Source organism: Phragmites australis, chromosome 22 (assembly GCF_958298935.1).
Source record: "Phragmites australis chromosome 22, lpPhrAust1.1, whole genome shotgun sequence".
NCBI lineage: Eukaryota > Viridiplantae > Streptophyta > Magnoliopsida > Poales > Poaceae > Phragmites > Phragmites australis.
Genome location: NC_084942.1, coordinates 13,151,708 through 13,164,365, shown reverse-complemented (window position 1 = coordinate 13,164,365; position 12,658 = coordinate 13,151,708).

Here is a 12,658-nt window from a genome sequence, read left to right as displayed (position 1 = left end):
TTTATTCTAGTTCGCATGTTTGCACTTTTAACATGTTTTGTGCATCCTATGGAATGCATTGTTGCATTTCATCCATACTCATGGCATTACACACGTTATTCTTTTTAGAGAATGTTGAGTCGGTGTTCCAGGAGAGCGAAGGAAATTTTGGGCAGCCACCTGAACAGTAAGGCAAGCATCTATCATATTGAACCATGTCAGTTGAATTGAATAAAGTCTAAATACTGATAAATCATGCTTATGTATAGGTTTGCATGTATAGGAAGTCGATGTCGTGCTTTTATAAGTAGAACCTATGTTGATCGCATTGTCTCTACCTTGAATTATTGTTGATCTATATCCTTGTAGCCTGGGTTTATTCATGATAAGGTCTAACTTAAAAGTGATGCAAGATGCTTAGCAATGCATAGGTCATTGGTAGAAGTCGAGCGGTGGAACGTCCCATCGTTCGCGAGCTATAGGTTAAATTACTTTCACAATGGTTACCGTGTTGGGTTGTTGGTGTTGGTTGGTCGAGTGGTGAGTTTGAGACGAGATGTGGGCGGTGTTAGGGGTGTCATCTGCCCTCAAGGAAAGTCCAGGGGTAGTTCAGGAAGGGACTCTGGACACCGTAGGCCGCTTGCATCGTTTAAGGTCGATCGTCAGGATAGTTGGCTTTAGCACTTACTTTACTCACCACATGCCGATATAATGGTAAGGCGAGCCAAATACCTTCGCAGCTGTGGCTTTGTGGGTGTGGACATCGACGGTGTGAGCGGGCGGGCTTGTAAACGGTACTAGTTTGCTCCGGGAGTAGTTCTAGTATTGCCGCGCCGAGCGATGCATGCCCCACACGGTTGCGGCTGGTTGGGAAAGGTTATCACGAGTACCCCCTTGTGTGCACTTTGGCCGGTGGCACAAGCCGTATGGTCCTCGTGTCGTGTGGGTCCAGGAGTATCCCCCTGCAGGGTGTATAAACAGTTCGAACTGCCACGCTCTCAGTCATGAGCATGCCATTGTTTCATTTGCACTCGGTCGTAGAGTTCTCGTGGTTGGTTCGGTTTTATGGTTTGGATATGTGGTGTGTGGTTCGGATATGTGGGAGGTGATCAAGTTGGTACTTGTTATACATTGATACTAATGTGGTTTCAGTTTCATTTGATCAGTTGGTAGTTGCAAGGTAATTTCATATATGTTGGTTAAGTTAGTTGCTCACACATATGTCTAGGTTGCTTACCGCATATGTTTTACTTAACCTTGTGGCCTATTCTTGCTAACAGCTCAATGCATAATCCTTGGAGTCGGGATATTATATACCCATATTGTGTAAGACTTGCGAGTACCTTCGTACTCAGGGTGCTGCTATTAAGTTGATGCAGGTTCATAGGTTGGCGAGGAGGGGGCGGTGTTTAGCTACTTTGTGCCTGCCGATCAGGGTAGCGAGCAAGAGTAGCACACTTTACTCTGAACTCAGTGTTTTGATATGGAGCCTAAGGGCATGTGGCTCCATATCCTTTTGTTGTATAGCTTTTAGTCTTCCGCTGCTTAGTTCTTTTGTTGGTTAGGAGTTGAGCAGGTTTTATTCTCCTCCTAGCTATCTTCTGCTGTAAATTATGATAACTTGTTGCATGCTTAAGAACTTGTAATATAATGTTAATTACTCGCTCTTTCTTAAGCTTCATTATGATGTACATGTTGGAAAGGTATGTGTTCCGATCTTGGGCACAAAACATATGCTGGGACTATCGGATGATATTTTGGTTAATCATCGAGGTTGTGATTATGAATAATGATCCTCCTAGTGATTAATTAAAATATTTTTTGAATGGGTTCCTCACACTGTTGCTGCAGTATGGGTGATCCTTGTGAAGAAAATACGATGACCTAGGTACACCATTTTTTGTCTATTTTTCAACCACAAGCTCTCTATTTCATCCAAGAAATGTAGGCATGCACAATAGCCTTTGACAGTCTGACCCGATAGGTTGCCAAAGGCTGGCCAATCTTGGATTGTTATGAATAGCATTGCATATAGGGTGAAGTTCTCTCGTTTGTATGCATCCCATACCTACACACCTTTGTTCCACAGTATTACAAGATCTTCCATTAATGGTTTCAGGTAGACATCTATATTGTTGCCAGGTTGCCTCAGCCCTGGTATCAGCACCGGCATCATAATGTACTTCTGCTTCATACACATCCAAGGAGGAAGGTTGTAGATACATAGAGTCACAGGCCAAGTGCTATGACTACTACTCATGTTGCCGAATGGATTCATCCCATCCGTACTCAACCCAAATCTTATATTCCTCACATCTTTTGCAAAGGGCTTCTTGTATTTCCTATCGATGTTTCTCCACTACATAGAATCAGCGGGGTGTCTCAGCATTCCATCATCCTTGTGCTCATCGGCGTGCCATTGCATCAGTTCGGCATTCCTTTTGTTCACGAATAAACGCTCCAAATGGGAGACTATAGGAAAATACCACATCACCTTCACAGGACGCCTTTTCTTCTTTCGCTCACCATTGATATCATTACCGTCACGCTTGTACCGTGCTGCACCACAGACGAGACACACTTGCAAGTCTGCATGCTGTCCGCGATACAATATGCAATTGTTTGGACATGCATGTATTTTCTGTACTTCCAACCCCAATAGGCACACAACTTCCTTGGCCTGGTACGTATTTTCTAGCAGCCCATTTTCTTTTGGAAGCAATTTCTTCAAGAACAGTAACAACTCTGTGAAGATTGTATTAGACTACCCATTGCATGTCTTCAATTGGAGCAGTGAAAGCACGGTACGCAACTTTGTTTGATCCGTCTCGCAGCTGGGGAACAATGGTGTTTTAAAGTCCTCTACCATACATACGCTAGAACTTTTGAAACTCTCTTTCATTGGTGAAGTTCCCCTCCCCATCATGCAACATCTACTCCAGATCATTGACGTTGGCATCTACCAACATCTCCTTTAGATCATCATCGGCCAACGTATCTCCGGCAGGTGGCATACCGATGTATTTGTCAACCGGCATATCGGTGCACATGTCTTCATCTTCTCTTCCAATGTATTGCCGTTCCTGTACAATCTGAGCTTCACCGTACTCGGTCCAATGGGTATAGCCAGGCATAAAGCCCCTTGGCATCAAGTGGCAATGTATCTGCCAGGTGGTGGAGAACTGCTTCTTGTTCTCGCAATCAACGCATGGACAACACATGTATTGAGAATGTGTATTTGACTTGTGCGCCGCGGCTGCTACCAGGAAGCCCTCCACACCATTCTTGTACTCTGCGCTCACACGGCTCGCATCGTACATCCATCTTCTGTCCATCTATAATTATATCATTATTGTAAATCTAAATTCAAAATATCTACAAGATTTTGCGATCAACAACAAATAAATTACCTCGCCATCTCCTACCGGCAATTAGCCTGGGTTGGAGGAGCCACCTTTTTTCGCGTTCGCTTCCGATGAGTATTTGTTGGTGCCATCCTAGAAGTTTTCTTTATTATTCAAGCCCTGAAAAATGAAAAATAAATATGCTCAGAACTAAAGTTTCTATATTGGAGGTTGCTAATTAAATAAAATATAAAAAATACAACTGGATCTTGCTACATACCTAAATATCATGGCTAATTTTTCTAATTCATTAAAAATCAAAAATAAATATGCTCATACCTATAGTTTCTATATTGTAGACTTCTAAATTTATTCCTATGGTTCATTAGGATCAACTTTGAAGATTTGCCTAGGTCTCTATAAGGATAAGATCAACTTTGGTTTTTCAGGTAACATTTTGAGTTAAAATGCTAAATATAGGTTTAACCTTGGGGATTTTAACTTACTTGATCTCAAGAGGCTCATGCTAAAAGCTTGCTTGCTGTTGGGGAAAAATCCAGAGTTCACTTGCCCTTAAAAATGAAGAAAAGGAAAATGAGCCAATGGACTGGAAAGAAGGGATTTTGTTTGGATAGCTAGAGAGAGCTCATCTAGACCTTCTTCTTGACCAAAATTGAGCTTATGTGGTGGGGGAATCAATGCGGGAGAAGGGATGAAGTGCTTGTTGCCATAGGATATTTTGTGAGGGAGAGAGTTCTGAAATGGCTCCGTTAGCTCGAGGTAGAAGAAAGTGGGGAAGAGGAGGACATCACTGCCGACTCTATAATTTGCCAGCAGTGATGTACATATATCACTGCTGGTCAGTGGATTAAGCCGACAGCGATGAGGGTGCTAGGTATCACTGCCAGCTCAATCTATCAGCCGGTAGTGATGACCCTTATCACTATCGGTTCATAAGCCACGATGGCTAATTCTTCCCGTGCGACTTATGAACTGGTAGTGATGCCCCATCACTGCCGGCCCATGAGGAACCGGCAGTGAAAGGCGGCATATAAACCCAGTTCTGTAGTAGTGTGCACTTTAGATGTTTGGCAATACTTCACCAAGTACATAGTGATAGTGGAGTAGAATGGCAAAAAGGTAGAGCAGATGTGGGCAAAATGCAACTTCAAAGGGTGTCAGAACAAGATTAACAAAGGTAGAGCTGAGAGCAGATTTGGAACAACGGGTTTTTTGACTCATCTGAAGAATTATCACAATATTGTTAAAGGCCAACAACAACTGAAAGCAGGAACTGATCTTGAAACAAGGAGTCTCTTTTGTTCAGCCTGATAGGTATGATCAAGAGGCTTCCTTGAAGAAATTATACAATGCAATAATCATGCATGAGTATTCTTTTAATATAGTCGAGCATGAGTACTTTATTGAGTGGGTTAAATGCATGCATCCTAACTTTCCTCTGAAGTCCCGTGTCACCATTAGGAAAGATATAATGGACATCTATTTGCAACAATGGGATAAGATGTATGCATATTTTAAGAGCATTCAATGTCGCTTTAGTGCAACTATGGATATGTGGACGTCTAACCAGAACAAGGGGCATATGTGTGTCACTCTTCATTGTTTTGATGAAGATTGGAAAATTCAGAAGAGAATTGCCAATTTCTTCCATATGAAAGGATGGCATACCAATGAGAAGTTGTTTGATAACCTCAATTTGTGTCTCTTGAAATGGTATGTAGAGAAGAAAATTTTTTCTATGACTTTGGACAATGCAACTACAAATGATGTTGCCATTAAGGATGTCATTTTAGAACTCCAGAAGCATAGTCTTTTATTCTGTGATGGTATTTTCTTCCATGTTAGATGTGCTAACCACATCCTTAATTTGGTTGCTAGAGATGGTATGTGTGTGATTGCATCTGCAACTGATAATGTCAGGGCCTTTGTAGTAGTTGTAAAGGGCTCTCCATTATGGTGGGAGGAATTCCTAAAGTGTGCTCCTGAATGTGAGTTAGACACAAAATCGGGCCTATCTCTTGATGTTTCTACAAGGTGGAATTCAATCTACATGATGTTGAGGGACGGACTATATTATAAGTCTGCTTTTGAGAGGCTCAAGTCTTATGAATGCTGAAGGTATGAGAAAATTTTCCCTTCCTCTGCCGAATCGAACAAGGAACAAACACTGATTTCGTTCTTAAAAAGGTTATTTGATCTCACTGAGATATTTTTCTAGTACTTTATATCCAACAGCAAACTTATTTTTTAGAGGTTTTTGTGAGATTAACTTTTGCTTGTGAACTGGTGCAATCATATTGATCCAATTATTTGTGACATGGCAAAACCAATGAGTGCTAAGTTTGATGAGTATTGGAAGAAATCCAACGTTGCATTAGCTGTTGCCAATTTTCCTGATCCTATGTACAAGAGAAAAGTTATTGAATTTTACTTGATGATGCTCTATGAGGTTCCTATCAAGCTAAACTAGACAAATTTAATGTTGTTTCAATGAAGACATATCAATGCTATGTTGCTTCTACTCCTTAATCTTCAAAGAGTAAAGAACATGGGCCTTCCACAACTATGGATGTGTTTATGGATAGTGTAGATAATGAACTTGACAACTACCTATTTGAATCACATGACCCTGAATCTGATGAAGAAGAAAATGACTATTTGATGAAGAAGAAAATGACTTGAAGAAATACTTAGCAGCTGCACCATTAAAGGTTTCTAAAGCCAATCAGCATACATTTGATATTTCATCGTGGTGGAAAGGCCGGAAGGATGAATATTCTATTCCCTACAAACTTGCACGTGATGTGCTGGCCATGCAAGTGTCAATTGTAGCTTCGGAATCAGCTTTTGGTGCTGGTGGCCATGTTATTGATCCATTTTGAAGTTGCCTTGATCCTGAGATGGTGCAAGCGTTGATCTGCACCAAAGATTGGATAGCTGCAGCAAGAAGGTGAAAGCTAAAATTGTTGTCAGTTTTAAATGTTCAAAAAGTTATCACCTTTTAACTAAAGTATATGCCTTTTGATTTTCATATTATAGGAATGTTTCTTCAATGGTCAATGATTTTGAGGTTCTTGAGTCTATCCAGAATAATCTAATAATTGGGGTATCAATTTTATTTAATTAATACATGTGCATATGTGATATGTTGATCATTTTTTTTGATAACGGAAGATTTTATTGATCTCAGAGAATTACATCTAGGTGATACAATAGATCTGAGAAACCTTCCGGCCTCTGCAAAAGATGCACACAGCCAAAAAAGAAAAGACAAAAGACATTAAAACCAGCGAAGACAGGAAATGCTATGATTCCCCGATTGACCATCTAGGCCGCCACCCATACACCTGGATAAAACAATCCTTGACCACCCTCTCTAGTTGCTGACAAGCCACCGTAACCGTAACCCGAGAGTCTGGCTTCTGCAAAATAGCCCAGGTACGGAGCCCGTGGGTACAAAGGTAGATAACCTGCAAAGGAGATGAAATACATCTTTTATCAAAAACCATGTCATTCTTGCATAACCAAAGCGACCAGCATACAGCCGCCGCCCCTAGCAGGACTTTCGGTTTCAAGTCCTTCCTAATACCATATAACCAGGTACCAAAGATATGTGATATGCAACGAAGTTGGAAGAGTCCTGAAGCTGATTGTATAATAGACCAAACGGCACGGGCGAGACGGCAGTCGAAAAAAAGATGTTTAATTGTCTCTTCATGGTAACAAAAACAGCATCTCGTACAACCTTGCCAATTCCGCTTAGCCAAATTATCTTTTGTGAGAACAACACCTTGTCGTAAGTACCAAAGGAAGATTCTAACTTTGAGAGGCACCTTAAGTTTCCACAGTTGTTTGTTAATATTGGGAACATCACTATGCACTAAGGCAAGATAATGAGATTTCACAGAGAATATCCCACTCGGGGTTAAGTTCCAGCGGAACTCATCTTGCCCATGAGTAAGCACGATATTAGCGATTTGAGAAAGCACAGCATCCCACGCTACTAATTTTTGCCCTATTAGGTCTCTTCTAAAAGAAATATTTGGTGGGAAAGTTTGAAGTACTTCTGCTACAGTATCCTGTTTGTTCCTTATAATATTGTAAAGGCATGGATATTGTTCTCGCAGAGGTGAGTTTCCCAACCAAAGATCTTCCCAAAATCTGATCTGCGAGCCATCTTTGATGTTGAAGGTTCCGAAGCGTAGAAAATCTCGCTTCACCTTCATAAGACTAGCCTAGAAATGAGAATCCCCGACTTTCCATTAAACCTGCGATAAGGGTTTAGACCCTAGGTATTTATTGCGAATCAGCTGTTGCCACATTCCATCAGATGTGAGCAACTTAAAGAGCCATTTGCTGAGTAAAGCAATATTTTTTGTATCTAGATCCTGAACCCTAGGCCTCCTTAGTCTCTGGGTTGGCACAAAATGTTCCATTTAGCAAGGCGGTATTTTTTATTTTGACCATCACTTTGCCAATAGAACCTAGATCGAAAGTAGTCAAGTTTTTTTAGCACCCCTCTCGGTAATGAAAAGAAAGACATCATATACATGGGAAGACTACTGAGCACTGAATTTATCAATGTCAGTCTCCCACCAGTTGAAAGATGCTTTCCTTTCCAACTACTAAGTCTCTTTTTGAATCTTTCCTCGACCCCTTTCCAATCCGCATTCCTCAATTTTCTATAGTGAATAGGAATGCTTAAATATCACATAGGGAGGTTACCAGTCCCACAACCAAAAAGTTCGGTGTACTGTTCGGACATGAAGCGGGCCTCACCAAAACAAAACAACTCACTCTTATGGAAATTGATCTTAAGACCCGATAAAAGCTCAAACGCACAAAGCAGAAGCTTCATATTGCGAGCTTTTTCAAGATCATGATCCATAAAAAGAATTGTATCATCGGCATATTGAAGGATAGATATACCATCATCTATGAAGTGAGGCACCACTCCATTAATTTGGCCATCTGCTTTGGCCCTTTTGATAAGGATAGCAAGCATATTAGCTACAATATTGAATAAAATAGGGGAAAGGGGATCACCCTGTCGGAGACCTTTTTTCGTTTGGAAAAAAGGCCCGATGTCATCATTCCCTTTAATTGCTACACTTCCTTCCGAAATGAAAGTCTCAATCCAAGTGATCCATTTGGATGAGAATCCTTTCATTCGTAAAGTTTGAAGCAGGAAGGGCCATTTGACCTTGTCATAAGCCTTCTCGAAATATACCTTAAAAACTACTCCACTCAAATTCTTTCTGTGAAGTCATGTATTGTTTCATGTAAAACGGTGACACCCTCTAGGATATTTCGTCCTTGCATTAACGCATTTTGAGTTGAGCTGACTACTCGATTTGCAACAGAATTAATCCGGATTGTGGCTACCTTTGTGAAAATCTTGAAGCTGACATTCAGCAAATAAATAGGTCTGTACTATGAAAATCTTGAAGCTGACATTCAGCAAACAAATAGGTATGTACTGTTGGATCTGATTTGCTTCATTGATTTTTGGTAATAGCGTTATAACCCCGAAGTTGAGGCTAAACAAAGGCAGTTCACCCACATATAATTCGTGGAATAAATTCATCAAGTCAAACCTGATGACATCCCAGAATCTCTGGTAAAATTCTACCGGAAACCCATCTGGGCCGGGAGCTTTATTGTGTTCCATGCTGAGCACAGCATCCCGGATGATGAGGACATCACTCCCTCGGATACATACAATGATCCTCCATTGAACTTTCAAGGTCCAATCACAAGAGCTCGCGCACGACAATTAAATTTAGAGGTGAGCTCGTTCCTAAGCAACTCTTTATATAATTTTGAGAATAGATTACTACCTAATGATTATGTGTTGGTTAGGAATCATGGAGAGGACAAGGAGACACATAGAGGAAGGCTTGGAGGCGTGGAGGAGCAGCTAGGACGTCCAACAACAGCAGGAGGTCCAGTCCAACTCGAGTCCGAATCAGCCTCGGCCTCCAGGACCAGCGAGCAATAAAACGGACGCCCAGGACGCATCCGGACTCCGTTTTCGACGATTCACATATGGTTGGAAAGATAATTTCATAAGGAAACCAATGGCGTTGGTTTGAGGTCCAAATTCCTTCTGAGTCAACGGGAAACGTCGAAACAAGTCAGCATCCAGAATCTGTCCCGGTGCTGCGTCACCGTTTTTGGTCCGTTGGGCCATGTATCGTGTTGGAGTCCATTAGGGACGCGTCTAGGGGTCCTTGGCCGACCCTAATCCTTTATATACAGTAGCCGCCGACCTAATTAGGGTTGGGTTTTGCTTAGATTATTCTGTCAAGAACAGTTTCGCCGTTTCGTCGGTTTGTGAGACCCCAACTCGTGAGATTAATCATTCATCTGCAATTTGGTTGCATTCTTCCTTGTTCTTGCTTGTGTTCTTCGATTCGCAGGCAAGGATTTTAGCCTTCTTGGCGAGGTCAACCGTGCAACGCCGGTTGATAACCAGAGGAGACGTGGTGCTGCGATTGCGGGGTTTCGGATCGTGTTGTTCGGAAGCCGGATCGACTTGTGTCTCGTTTCCACCAAATCGAGAGTTACCAGAACCTTTCGGAAGATCGGGAACCCTTGTTCATATTAAGTGGTATTCAGAGCTTCAAGTATACCGTCAGGTTCATATCTACCCTTAGTTTCGAGTGTTTTCGCCTTCGTTCCATAGTCCACTGCCATATCGTTTTTTTTTCCTGTCCTACAACCCTTCCGCGCCTTTAGCTTTTGCATATTTCAGTTTCAGAGTTCGTCGTGTTGAGTTTGTGTCCTGGTCAAGGTCTTGTTGCTGGTTAGGTCGTGTTAGAGTCCAGTTCGTGTGTTTTCCCCCACCGTTTCCATCAAACCCTAGCCTCCGTCGCATATTTTCCCCACTTTCTTCCCGTTTTGTCCTCTAATTCGGAGTCGTTTCTCAAATCGGGCATAACTTTCGCATACGAACTCCGTTTTCAGAAAAGTCATAGAGTTTTTCGCATCGAAACAGCGTTTCGGATCCGTTCGTCCCCGGCTTTGCCGGGTTCGGCGAAATCAGAATTTCCAAATTCGCCTCCGAAGTTTGAGTTTTCAATTTCCAAATATTTTTCTCATTTTACGGCTGAACTTCAGAAAATTCTACAGGTCACGTCTTTCACTTGTTTAAGCTCAAATTTTCTGTGGTTCCCTCTTGTGTGCTCCTAAGTGAAAAAAAAAAATATCAAAAAAATAAAAAGAAAAAGTCGAATTTTCCCAAAAAAACAACGACAGCCCAAAAAAATAGAAAAAAGAGAGGGGCAAAAGAGGAACAATATCTAGAGGAGCACATAGAGAAGGGCAAAGTGAGCTGTGTTAGCGTGTGCTGTTTAGTTCTTTGTTTCTGTTGCTCTTGCTATCCATCATACTTGTTTCTCCACCTTGTTTAACACACATACTTGGTACTTGCAACACTTTAGGCCAGCAACGAGAACAAGTACTTGGGACTATAATTCAGCATTACTATCTGTTTCTGATTTGTGTTCCACATATACATATTTGTTCTCTTTGTGTGCCTTCCAAGCCCCACAGATTCTTCTGAACAGCACTGGTTTGCATCCCTGCAATCGCTCGCACGCCTTCCAGGTATCCTTTGCTTTGCTGGTAAGAACCCTGGTAAGAGCTTGGTAAGGTGTCTACCTTTGCTGATCTTGATTGAGAGGCACCACTCCATCTTTGTAGTACGATTATTAGGGATAACCTTCACTGTTTGTTGTTGTGTTTGTTTCCACAATGTCAGTTGAAGGAGATAAAACGCCAAAGGACTTCAAGGAGTGTGTCAGCCAAGAGCAGCTACAAGCGGTTGTAGACAATGCTCAGAAGGAGATGAGGGAGACAGTCATCAAGGCTGTCACTGAAGCGATAATTGAGATGAAACTCGCAAACGCGGTTGAGCGGGTGGACAAACGGTTATCCGAGCTCACCGACAGGGTAAATGCTTTGGAAAACCGTCCTGTGCACAACGAAGATGTGAATGGAAGCAACACCGGTGATGAGTTGTATGATGACGATGTTAATGTTGATCCAGCGGCGACATTGCAAAACAGATTACGGCGTCGTCTTCGCACTAACACCACAGGTATGGGTGGCGTTCCACATCACCACCACCATCGAGGTATGTATAATCGAGCTCCTGAAGATCCTTATGCTAAGGTTAAATTTACTATACCTTCTTTTTCGGGACATTATGATGCTGAGGGATATCTTGATTGGGAGATGACAGTAGAGCAAAAATTTAGTGCCCATCAAGTACCTGAACAACATAGAGTTAGACAAGCCACTAGTGAGTTTAAAGATTTTGCTATTATTTGGTGGACTGGTTTAGCTGCAGATGGTGCCACACCTCGTACATGGGAAGAGCTTAAGGTTGCTATGCGTGATAGATTTGTTCCCCCATCTTATCATAGAGATTTGCGTAAGAAATTGATGCGCTTAGAACAGGGAGATAAATCTGTGCAGGATTATTATGGTGAGCTTCAAAAGGGCTTGATGCGTTGTGGCATAGTAGAGGGAAACGAAGATTCTATTTGTCGATTTTATTCGGGTTTGAGACGTGAAATCCAGGATATTATTGATTATAAAGAATTTAACAATGTCAACCAGTTGTTTCAGTTTGCTATACTTGCAGAGAAGGAGTTGCAGGGGCGTGAGCAGCAGGGCAAGTACAAGGCCAGCACCACATACACGCCGCGCACAGGACCATCATTTGGGCTGTCCAAACCATCCACTTACAGGGCTCCCTCACCAGCGAGCAAGCAACAAGCAGCTACGGCACCAAATCCTGTCACTACACGACCTTCGGGCTCAGGTAAAAATTCTATTTTGCAGGGACCTTCCAAGAGTGCTTCCTCTGTTGCATCAACGGGACGCACCTCTGGCATTCAATGCCGTCGCTGCCATGGATTCGGTCATGTGCAGAAGGATTGCCCAAGTCAGCGGGCATACATTGCAACGGAAGATCGGGAACCCTTGTTCATATTAAGTGAACCTGGCTCTGATACCACTTAATATGAACAAGGGTTCCCGATCTTCCGAAAGGTTCTGGTAACTCTCGATTTGGTGGAAACGAGACACAAGTCGATCCGGCTTCCGAACAACACGATCCGAAACCCCGCAATCGCAGCACCACGTCTCTCTGGTTATCAACCGGCGTTGCACGGTTGACCTCGCCAAGAAGGCTAAAATCCTTGCCTGCGAATCGAAGAACACAAGCAAGAACAAGGAAGAATGCAACCAAATTGCAGATGAATGATTAATCTCACGAGTTGGGGTCTCACAAACCGACGAAA